A 9,850-nucleotide genomic window follows, 5' to 3' on the forward strand; every position below is an offset into this window, starting at 1 on the left:
CGCCATTTTTCGATCAGCCAAAGCGAACCAAGTGTTTGATTTTTTTCAAGCTTCATTAATCTGATTAGGCTTGTTGTTCAATGACGGCTCCTGTGTTAAATTACCAGTATGAGGTGTGTCGACATAACGCTGGTATTAAAAACCAGTTGGTTTTTGTATTGTTGAGAATAAATTGATTCTAAAATGCTGTGGACTTGGTTCGGTCTGGCTGAATGTGATTTGGAAAAATGGCAATCAGCGCCATCGAAACATAATTGGTTCCTCCCACACCCATATTTCTAATAACGTGTTCATTTCTCTCACAGATTGTTTCTATGAGTTGGTTAGAAGTTAGAAATCTGACGGCCATAAGGATAACTTGAAATGTTCAGCACCTGGATCAAAACTATGTTTCGCTGATTCTATCGAATGGTTTACAGTTCACTCTGGTTGGATGCAAAATGATGTTTAGTATGTTCCGCCAAACAGAAATTTTGAATTTACTCCACGAAGAGCTGTCAGAATTACTGGATTTTTACATGGAAGGAAGATCATCATTTTCTTCACTTAATGGCTAAGAAAACTTAATTTTTCAAAAAATGGTCTTTGGTTCGGTTTAGCAGAACCCCGACCAGTTGTTCCAGGGATTTCTCCTATAGTTGTTCATAGGATTTATCCAGATCCATCCAGGAGATGTTTCTGGGATCTCCTCCAGGAGTTGCGTCTATTGGATTCTTCCAGCAGTTGTTCATTCTGGAATTGCTTCAAGAGTTCCTCCTGGGATTCCTTCGAGAGTTCCTCCAGGGATTCCTCCATGAGTTCATCAAGGGATTCCTCTAGGAGGTCCTCCTGAAATTTCTACAGGAGTTTCTCCAGGAGTTCCTCCAGAAGCATTTCCTAAGATTCCTCTAGGAAATTCTCCTGGGATTCCTCCGAGAGTTCCTAGGAATTTAATTTGATCATCAAAACATGAATGTCATTGAGTAGCTAGTGGAACGGCTACATAAGTAACCGATGGAATACAAGTAGCCGGTAAATTCACAATCCAGCGATTACTCTTTATCCCAACTGGTAACAGATAATAACATGATCTCGAAAATGTTTGATGTAGACAAAACGGAAGCTGAATTTGTTGCGTACTTTTCAACTCGTGAATAATTAATTATTGGAAACCCAAAATCGAAACTGTCGAAAATGCAGGTTGCGACATTGTCATTATTGTTGCGCGATGGTTGAATTTTGATTCACTTGTCCTCAGCCTGTCCAAAATACATGCATTACCCTGCCTCAGAGATGATTTTACTTGGGTTGAGGGGGGGATTTCAGGTAAGTTTAAACGGGGTTTGGGGAACGGGGAGTTTGATTCCGAGAAACTTATTAACCGCAGTGACCTAATTTCTCCAACAGGGGAGGAAAAAAGGGCCCATATAGCCGAGGCGGTAAACGCACGGGTATTCAGCATGCCCATGCTGAGGATGACGGGTTCGATTCCTGGTCGGTCCAGGATCTTTTCGTAAAGGAAATTTCCTTGACTTCCTTGGGCATAGAGTATCTTCGTGCCTGCCACACGATATACACATGCAAAATGGTCATTGGCAGAGGAAGCTCTCAGCTAAAAACTGTGGAAGTGCTCATTGAACACTAAGCTGAGAAGCAGGCTTTACCCCAGTGAGGATGTTACGCCAAGAAGAGGAGAGGAGAGGAGGGAGGAAAAAATCCGCGGCTTGTTCATCTCGGAACGCACGCTTTACTTCCTTCCCGAAGAAAGAACTCACATTTTGTGAGATTGTCGGTAGTGGTATTCGATCGCAGGTCCACGGCGTGATAGCAAAATGCTTTAACTATTGCACCAGGTTCGCTCCCTCGGCTTTCAACGCTACCAAACATCCCTGAAAGCCCAGGAAACCCCATTGGTGCCATATAAAACACCCACAGGCAAAACCTTTTCTCGAGAACTTAGTCTCCGCAGTAGTGACTTAATCTATTCACAAAATTCAACCTTGCGGAGCGGATCTGGTGTGAAGGTTAGAACACGTGAATATCACGCCAAGGACCTGGGATCGAATCTTACTCCCGACAAACTCATAAAATGTGAGTTCTTCCTTCGGAAGGGAAGTAAAGCGTGGGTCCCTAGATGAACTAGCCTAGGGCTGAAAATTTCGTTAATACAGATAAAAAAACCTTTTTGTGCTCTGTTTTAATTTATGCACCCCCAATTAGCGTTGAGCAATTTTGAATCGATATTCGCAACATCGATGTTTTTGTTCCGAATAATCGATTTTTTTAAATCGATGTTGAAGCTCCACAAAATCGACCGAATCGTTTTTTTACATTCGATTTTTCTTTCGATTCAAAAATATTAAATTACTTTTTTTTCAGAATCCACTGTAGAATTCAACCATTGATAAAATGTTCATAAAATAGAAGTACATAAAATCGAGGGTCTATATAATCTAGGGTCCACTCAATCGAGGCATACCTGTATATCTCAGGTTTCTTGGGCAATCCCTCCCAGGAGTCTAAGTGAATTTTTCTCAGGATGCTTAACGGAATTCTCCTTATGGCCTCTAGTGTGACCCTTTCATGGTTCTAGCGCATCCTTCTCAAGAACCTAGGTCAGTCCATCTCTGGGTTCCGAACATTTTTTTTTGAGAATCCCTCACAGGATTCAATTTCTCTTAGTAATGTGGAGGATCTCTCTCAGGGTCGTGGGGCAATCTCTTTCAAGATTCTAATGGGATGTCTTTCAATACTGCAGGAGAATTTCTAGGAGAATCCCTCTCAGGATTCTGCAAGAATCCGCCAGGGAGTTTTGGGGATATCCATCCAAGCATTCTCGAAGAATCCCGAAGAAAAACGTCTCTCAGCATTCTGTCACAGGATTCATGGAGAATCAATCTCGGGAATCTTACGGAATCCCTCAGGATTCTGGAAGAATTTCTATAAAATATTCCAAGAGAATCTTTTTCAGAAAACTGAAGTAGACCCCACTCAGAATTCTGAGGAAATCTTTCTCAACATTCTCAGGAACTCCCCTCAGGCTTCTTGGAGAATCATACTCAGCATTCTCAGAAGTGTAGCGAAGTTCATCTCAGAATTCTGGGGGAATATTTCTTAGGATTCTGTGGGAATTCCACACATGATTCTAGAGGTATTCTCGTAGTAATCAGGGAAAATCCCTGACAAGATTAGTGGAAGATTCTCTTGAGATTCAGGTGTAATAATTTAAAGTATTCTAGAGGAATCTGAGGAACACTGAGAGTATTTCTGAGACAATCCCTTTCAGAAGTTTAGGGTAGTCATTTCAAAGATTCTGGGGGAATGTCTTTTAGAAATCTGTGGTAATTTTTCTGTTTTATGTGGGAGGTATTCCAGAAGATCCTTCTCAAGATGCTGAGGAAGTCCATTTTAAATGTTTTCGTAATCCCTTCCAGGAAGAATCAGATAAGATTTTCGGAAAAATGCTTCTTAGATTTCTACATATATTTCTCTTAAGAATCTGGAAGAAACCCTCATATTATCTCTCTCAGGATTCTTGGAGAATTACTCGTAGAATTCTGGAGGATACCTTTCGAGATTCTGGCAGAATTATTCTCAGCATTCTAAAGGGTTCTACCCAGGATTTGAGGGGAGTTCTGGGAAAATACTTAAAAGGATTCTGGAGGAATTCGTCTCAAAATTTTGGGGGAACACTATTTCCAAGAATTCTGCGAGAGGTTCCAAGAATTCTGCGAGAGGTTTCTTTGGCAATTCTGCCCAGTATTTTGAAAGAATCTTTTACAGTCTTTTGGAATAATCCTTCTTAGGGTTCTAAGCTACTCTATCCAGGATTCTGGGTGATTTCTTTTAAGTTTCTAGGAGAATTCATTTTAGAATTCCGAAAATGTTTTTTTTTTTGTGAGAATCTCTCTCAGTATTCTCTAGATGAATTTGTCTCAAGAATGTCGAAGAACCGCTCTTGGAATTCCTCTCAGGGTTCTGGAAAAATTCATCTTAGGATTCTGGAAATATATTGGGAGAATTTCAAGAGGCCAAGGGAAAGCTTCTCTTAGGATTCTGAGACAATATATCACATGATTCTGGGAGAATTCCTCACGGGGCTTTGAGACAATCCTTCTCATAGATATGGAGTAATCTCTCTCAGGATTCTAGGGAAATCCTTAACAGAATTCAGAGAGAATTCCTACCAAGATACCGGAAGAGTCTTGCTTTATTTTGTAAATAATGTCACTCAGGATTCTGGTGTAATCATGTTCAGCATTCTGAAGAAATGTCTCTCATAATTCTAGAGGAGTCTCTTTAAAGATTCTAAGGGAAATTCTTTCAGGAGTCTGCGGGAATTTTTCTCTGTACTATATGGGAATACTTCTCAGAGTTCTGGGGAAAATCAGCATCTCAGGATTTTTCTTTAGATAATTTTTTTTTAGAATACACTGTCTCAACGTTATATCCATTTTCGAATCAGAGTCGCGAATGCACATCGAACAGCAACCTCAAATTTTGATATTGAATTTATTCAAACAAATAAAACATACCATGAACTTGAACTTGTGGAGCCTCGTAGCCGTGCGGTTAGGGTCGCCAAGCTTATAATCGCACCATGCTATGGGGTGAGGGTTCAATTCCCGCTTCGGGCGTTGAAACTTTTCGTGAGAATAGTTTCTTCCCCGTTTCCACTGGTGCATGCTCCGTTGTCCGTTGCCTAATGTTAAGTTTAAAACAGTCTGTACAGCCGAAAGCTGAAGACGTTGTCCATGTCTTTTTACATGCAGCAAACGAATCGTTTTTAGCATTCGATTAAATCGGTGAATCGATTTTGCTGATCCGATTCGAATCGATTCAAAAAATCGATGTCTTAGCCAGATTTTCCCAATGCTACCCCCAATCCATGGCGTTAATAAAGGTCCCAGTGCATTCAGAATCTTGAAAGAAAGTCCAGATTCAGTTCTGCAAGACTAATCCCGAAAAAAAACACTGAAAGGAATCTTCTTAGCGCTTAATCTTAATAAGCGCTATTTATTTTATTTTTATTTTTTATTTTTGTATTTTTTGTTGGGAGTGATCATGCATGATAACAAAAATAGCGGATGCAATCGGTGCCTAAATCACCTGTTTTTGGAATAGGATCAACATAGTGCAAAGGCTGAAGAAGGATACTCATAACCTACTGGAAGAAACCCCGACAGAAATCCCGGAATGAACCCTGGGAAAATCTCATCCCATCCCAATATTTCTAAGAAAGAAATCCTGCAAAATTCATGTGAGAAACTTTAGGAGAAATCATTTGGAATCCTGGAAGATTCTCACGAAGGAATTTTGTGGCCGAAATCTTAAGCAAATGCCTGAAGGAATATGATAAAATCTCCCAGACGAGTTAAATGTGTAATACTAAGATCGGAAGGAAGCTTTTGAGAAATCCTAGAAGATTTTTCAAGAATTATCTCTAAAAATGTTGCTTGCCGGAAATGGCTGCTTAATTTGGCATCCCTTTCTTGTGTCTCTGATACGTTGGAATCTACAGGGGATGGCCAAAATGTTTGGGATAGGCAACTTTTTTTTCTCTCACAAAAAAGTTCAACATGCTATAACTTTTCATAGAGTGCATAAAAAAGTTAGAACCGTTCGGCTAAAACATTTTTTTTAGACAACTAATTTTTGAGCTGTCATATCTCGGAAACCAGCATCTCGGAACCGAATTGAATGAAATTTTGAACGTACACTAAGAAATGTATATGCTTCACAAACTTTTAAAACATGGGTAACTTTTTAACGTTGAAAAAAGTTATTATGGATTGACACTTTTTGGATTTTTCTCGAAAAAATGTATTTTATTTACAACAATGTCAATAAATTTTGGTGTTGATATCCAAAGATTTTCTTCTTCTGTTCTCTAGTTATCTCTAATCAGATATATTAGAGCCTATTTAGATTGAGGAAAGAACACATTTAGTATTTTTTGTGTGGTATTGTAAATTTGACTTATTTTCCTCTATATGGGTAAAAATTTCAAGCCGGTATAACTTAATTCGCCGTGAGAAAATATTACATTTTATAACGTCGTTTCCTTGTCCTTAATGATACTGTACTGTAATAGAATCCCGTAATTTTGAAAATAAACTATTAAACTATTAAACTATTAAACGTCGTATTAAATATCAATATATGATTGATAAACGTTAAAAAAATCATTCAATTCGGTTCACTGGTTTCCGAGATATGACAGTTAAAAATTAGTTGTCTAAATAATAGTGTTTTACCCGAACGGTTCTTACTTCGCGAAAAATTAGTCAATCGAGCCCAAATTTGTACCAATGATACACATACAAACAGTCAAAATTTGAGATTTTTTGATGCACTCTATGAAAAGTAAATGCATGTTGAATTTTTTGTGGGAGTAAAAAAGTTGCCTATCCCAAACATTTTGGCCATCCCCTGTATATTAAAATTTTCTGAATTCATCTTGCTTTTCTAATAATCATACGGAGAAATTTAACATGAATCTGCAGCACTAGACTTGTTTTGACAGTTTTGCATTACACGCTTGTAGTATACACTCATGTTCGAAAGAAGAAAATACTACATGTTTGAAGCTTTTTTATTCATACCGGCTATGAGCAACCTCTGTGGACTTTTCTCAGGTACCGAAGCTACCGAAACAGTTCTGCTGTTCTATTTTCATCAAAAAAATTGCTGAACAGGCAATTCAGAATTTAGTGTGTAAGGATTTTAAATTTCTTACAATTAATCATTCAACGATTTCGAGATGCATATTGTATTCGACTGTGAAGTGTATGTCCTTTTGCACACAACTGCATTTGAGAGGTTTCAGTGACCCAATTTACATTTTTGATAATTTTGAAGTAAATTCCCAATTGTTAAGCGTATTTTCAACGTAAGGAAATGAAAAAAGGTATGATTGATCCAATAATTGGATTTAATAAGACTCTGTTCTTAGGGCCCATATAGCCGAGGCGGTAAACGCACGGGTATTCAGCATGACCATGCTGAGGGTGACGGGTTCGATTCCCGGTCGGTCCAGGATCTTTTCGTAAAGGAAATTTCCTTGACTTCCTTGGGCATAAAGTATCTTCGTGCCTGCCACACGATATACGCATGCAAAATGGTCATTGGCAGAGGAAGCTCTCAGTTAATAACTGCGGAAGTGCTCATAGAACACTAAGCTGAGAAGCAGGCTTTGTCCCAATGAGGACGTTACGCCAAGAAGAGAGAGAGAAGACTCTGTTCTTATACGCTCTTTGGAACAAGACATAGGGTATTGTACCATTTGGGCAGGGTGTATCTATTTTGGGTATTTGCCGCTATAACTAAGTCGATTTCAAACCGATTGATTTGAAATTTGGTATAGAGTAAGGCACGTACAACTCTGTACAAAAATTCAAATCAATCAGTTTGAAATTGACTTAGTTATAGCGGCAAGTACCCAAAATACACCTGCCCAAATGGTACAAGACCCTACTCTGCCGTGAATCGAATATCAGTCCCATCTTTGCTGGATTTCCTATGCAAATGGGACAGATATGCGATTCACGGCAGTACTGCTGCACCGTACATGTCGAAATTATATTTTACCCTACTTTTTTACTCATCAGTAAAAACCAAGGAAGTCACTAAAAATTGGGTTCTTTAGGGGTATTCAGATTATTTCATATTCGGAATGCCCGTCCAAATTAGTCGACATCCAAAAGTTCATCATTTTGGTGCCCGGGAACTATTTTTAAAATGCATTTTAAGTTTATATGGGGGATTTTTTTTTTTTGTTCGGGGCGAACTGTCCTTTAATCGATTGAATTCACGATTTTATCTAAGGAAATTAAAACTGTTTATTTAACCATCAAAACAAGGGAATTGAAAAGCAAAAAAAAAATCACGTTATATACAGAAAAATCAGCTCTTTCGAGGCTATAGAAAATAGCAATTTTTTTACTAAACAACCCAAATGACTTTCTGCCTAGATCTGATAGGTATGGCAACACTGCTTTTGCATAAAAAATGACAGATGAGCGCAGCATAAAATAAACACACCAACACATCCTCACCCATTGATCCCGCAAACCCACACCACCATAGTTTTACCATGACATCAGTGTGTGTGACATTCATTCATACAAACACACAATGGCCTGCTGAGTGCTGAGGCCGCAGAGCAGAACCCAAGGGGTCGATTTTCTTTGCGTATTCTTTTGGGCTTGAAAGTGTCATCAAAGCTGATAAAAGGGGACGTTTTTTATGTCTTTTCCTCTAGGGAGGGAGAAGTAAAACAATACGAGGGAAAAATAAGAACTATACTAAAGAAGAAGTCAACACAAAATGGAATGCATCGAAAAATCCTTATTCACTTACCTTTGAAGGCTTCCGTACAGACCTCGGTCTCGGTATCTGCTGGAACACAACCAGCAGAAATTTCAACGCACTGGCACTTTACTACCGCCGCTGCGGTAAATTACTTGCAATGGCAACAGTAGCCATTATTAAACGGGAGAGATCTATCGGAAGTCTTTTGCTCTCATTGAACTATTGGGCACTTTGGGGAAGTTTTCGCGCAACCAAACCAAAACCGCGCGCGCTTTTTCACTTTTGACCTCGTCTGGAACACTACCACCTCGTCTAGGTTATAGGCACTACTCCTAGAGCGATTGTCTGTTGCACAGACGGCGGACTTTTCACGGCCACCAGCTTCTTCTTCTATCCCGTCGCACACTCCCAAAGTGGAAAAAATTGTGAAAATTTTGCGCACTCTCCGAGCAAATCAATAAAACCCGATCATTTTCTTCTCCAGGCATCAACTAAAGCCTTTCCACTCCCAAATTTGTCCCAATCGGATCGGGCACTTCAGGAATTTCAGTGTTCTACAAACTATTGCGTACAAAATGGGGACTTCCACTTTTTTGCTTCTTTGCTACTCAATGGTTGGTTGGAACCCTCGCACTCGGAAAAGGAAAAACGACTCTTCTTTTCGGCGGCAGTCCGCGCTTTGAAAGCTTGAGTTTTCTTTCACTACAACAGCAGCGGTTGGTTGCACTCGAGTCGGTCGGAGCCGGGGAGAACAACGAAAAAAAAACCGTGTCGATACACCAATACCAACTCAAACTTGGGATGGCGATCGATTTAAATCGAAATCAGTTTGGCTGTGTGCGTAAGTGACGCAAATTTTATTTGTGGAACCTATGTTACAAGGGAAATGTGAAAGTCAGATGCGAGGAAAATCATAACATTTTCGGCAGCGTAGCCTATGCGTCCGTATCCGCAGAGATGCCAGATGTGCAATAATTTTAGGGCATCTCCGAGCGTTATATTTGAAATGTATGGGAGTTCTAAAATGCATCTTGATCATCTTCAGGGAAAGCTTCAGGGCATCTCCACACTGAAAAACAAGAGAACCCAAATTTGAGTATTTTTAAACTCACTTTTGAGTTCTTTTTTGCAACCTGTTTCATTCGCTCTCTTTATTGTTGCCAGAGAGAGAATGGCAAAACAACCCAACTTTGAGAGTTCGATGCGGGAAGCCAAAATTGAGTAAGTGGCACAGTACCGAAAGTTGAGTAATTTTAACTGACGGTTGAGTAAAAAGAACCTTGACTTTAGGTACTTCGGCCGTATACGCCTAAATGCAAACTACCTACCTAAACATCGACTCCAGCAACTCAAAATTGGGTTCCCGCACGCAACCTCGAAGTTGGGTGGAATGAACTCACTTTTGGGTACTTTCGTTTTTCCGTGCAGGAGCGTTATAAAATCGTTATCGTTATAAGGTTATCATAGCTGAATACAAGTTTAATAAGAGGCTGATATAACACAGGTTTCTTCCGGCTGTAAAGCCTTTATCGCGCTTGGAGAGAAGAAAGCTAAATAA

The 9,850-nt window shown here is 39.5% G+C and overlaps 1 protein-coding gene across 1 annotated transcript in view; it reads right to left on the reverse strand.

Annotated features, from left to right (window-relative positions):
- Nucleotides 1–9,013, reverse strand: part of LOC109400190 (transcription factor E2f1) — a 64,661-nt gene extending 55,648 nt beyond the window's left edge. Inside the window, exon 1 of the mRNA XM_029872561.2 lies at nt 8,341–9,013. The gene's annotated coding sequence lies outside the window, so the exon portion shown is untranslated. The remainder of the gene's footprint in view (nt 1–8,340) is intronic.
- Between the last annotated feature and the right edge of the window lie 837 nt (nt 9,014–9,850).

Source organism: Aedes albopictus, chromosome 3, assembly GCF_035046485.1.
Source record: "Aedes albopictus strain Foshan chromosome 3, AalbF5, whole genome shotgun sequence".
Taxonomy (NCBI): Eukaryota; Metazoa; Arthropoda; class Insecta; order Diptera; family Culicidae; genus Aedes; species Aedes albopictus.